The 1,796-nt window shown below is 40.4% G+C and overlaps 1 non-coding gene across 1 annotated transcript; it reads right to left on the reverse strand.

Moving 5' to 3' along the window:
• Nucleotides 1-342: 342 nt before the first annotated feature.
• On the reverse strand, nt 343-468 carry LOC115607774. The gene has a single exon (XR_003991340.1). It is a non-coding gene; the product is annotated as a small nucleolar RNA SNORA1 (small nucleolar RNA).
• Nucleotides 469-1,796: the final 1,328 nt, after the last annotated feature.

The raw sequence follows: 1,796 nt of genomic DNA on the forward strand, positions 1-1,796 counted from the left end.
GATGCCAAAACAAAGTTTCTTTTGAAATCAGAGCCATGGCCCAGACTGTCACGCAACTGCCAACAGGATCTATCTGCTCTGTGAGAAATTGGAGTGCTATGGTACAGAGGCACAGCTAAGGGAGATACCTGACAAAGAAAACACTTCTAACATTGCATTTTAAAGCTTACAAACATGCTCTAATAAACCAGCTACAAGAATTCAGCGTTGCAAGTGTTTTTTCTCCACTTGCTAAGTCTACTTCCTCTAGTAGGGACGATGCAGAATCTAAACAAGCTCATTCTTGGGATTCTGCAGTAGCTGCATTTTCAATGACATTTGCATAGTTGTCTCACTAAGTGAACCTGTTACAGGTCTCATTGTCACCACTGCAACTAACTATACAGTGAGGAAAGCACAACCTGTTCCTTATCTAGCCACATTTTTCAATTAAGACACACAGTTAGTTGTGTCATCTAGAATATGCCTTCAGAACATGAATCCAAACTTTCAGGAAAAATTCTCCTCCTGTACCAAACCATTAATAAGTTTTTAAAATTCTAAACATTTCTAAATGTGGCAGTCTGGTAAAGATCCTGCTGATTGGAAAGGGAGAAATACAACCCCCATTTTTAAAAAGGGAAAAGAGGAAGTCCTAGAGAACTACAGGTCAGTTAGCCTCGCTTCGATTTCGCACAAAATCATGGAGCAGATCCTCCTGGAAACCATGCTAAGGCACATGGGCAATAAGGGGGTGACTGGTGACAGCCAATGTGGCTTCACTAAGGGCAAATCATGCCTGACAAATTTGGTGGCCCTTTTACAATGGGGCCACAGCACTGGTGGATAAGGGGAGAGCAACTGATATCATCTACCTGGATTTGGGCAAGGCATTTGACACTGTCCTGAACGACTTGTTCAGCCTGGAGCAGAGAAGGCTCCAGACAGACCTTATAAACAATCTTCCAATATCTAAAGGGGGCAGCAAGAAATCTGGAGAGGGACTTTTTACAAGGGCATGTAGTGATAGGACAAGGGGGAATGTTTTTAAAATGAAAGAGGGGAGATTTAAATTAGATCTTAGGAAGTTCTTCCCTGTGAAGGTGGTGAGGCCCCAGCACAGGTTGCCCAGAGAAGTTGTGGCTGCCCCATCCCTGGCAGCGTTCAAGGCCAGGTTGGACAGGGCTTGGAGCAACTTGGTCTAGTGGAACCATTCCATGATTCTATGATTCTAAATCAACTTTGAAAGATGGCAGAGCAAGACAGGTCTGTCTCAGGAAATGTAGACTATTTTTGTTGAACATCTGGTATTCAAAGCAGTAATGACCCAGTGCCTCATAAACCAGAATACTTCTGGACACATTGTGTAGGACCCATCTCAGTAAACATTAGATAACTAAAAGCTGTCATCTAAATTAGTCATCTAGTCTTCCTTTATAGTCAATGGGGAGAAATAAACACCTTCAGGGGGTGATTCATCTCATAGAAGATAAACATCTAAAACAGCTTAGACAAATTGTCTGCCTACAATGTCTAGTTCTCTTAATAAAAAGAGGTTATACAACTAGCTTAAATTGAGGCAATCTTTCAGACATTTGAAATTAGACAAGACAAATCCTGTTTCACTCCTGTTTGTTTGGAAAATCAAAGAACACAGAATAAGAGAAAAATAACAGTAGTCTACAATATTAAGTTTTTCCAAGAATAAGTTAACCAAATAATTGGAAAATATTTTCAAACTCTCTCTTTCAGATTATTATTTTTAAGAACTTGTCTAGTGGACACATATGGTGTTCAGAAATACACTATTCAGCTGT

This window comes from Strigops habroptila, chromosome 4, assembly GCF_004027225.2.
Source record: "Strigops habroptila isolate Jane chromosome 4, bStrHab1.2.pri, whole genome shotgun sequence".
In the NCBI taxonomy this organism is placed as follows: Eukaryota; Metazoa; Chordata; class Aves; order Psittaciformes; family Psittacidae; genus Strigops; species Strigops habroptila.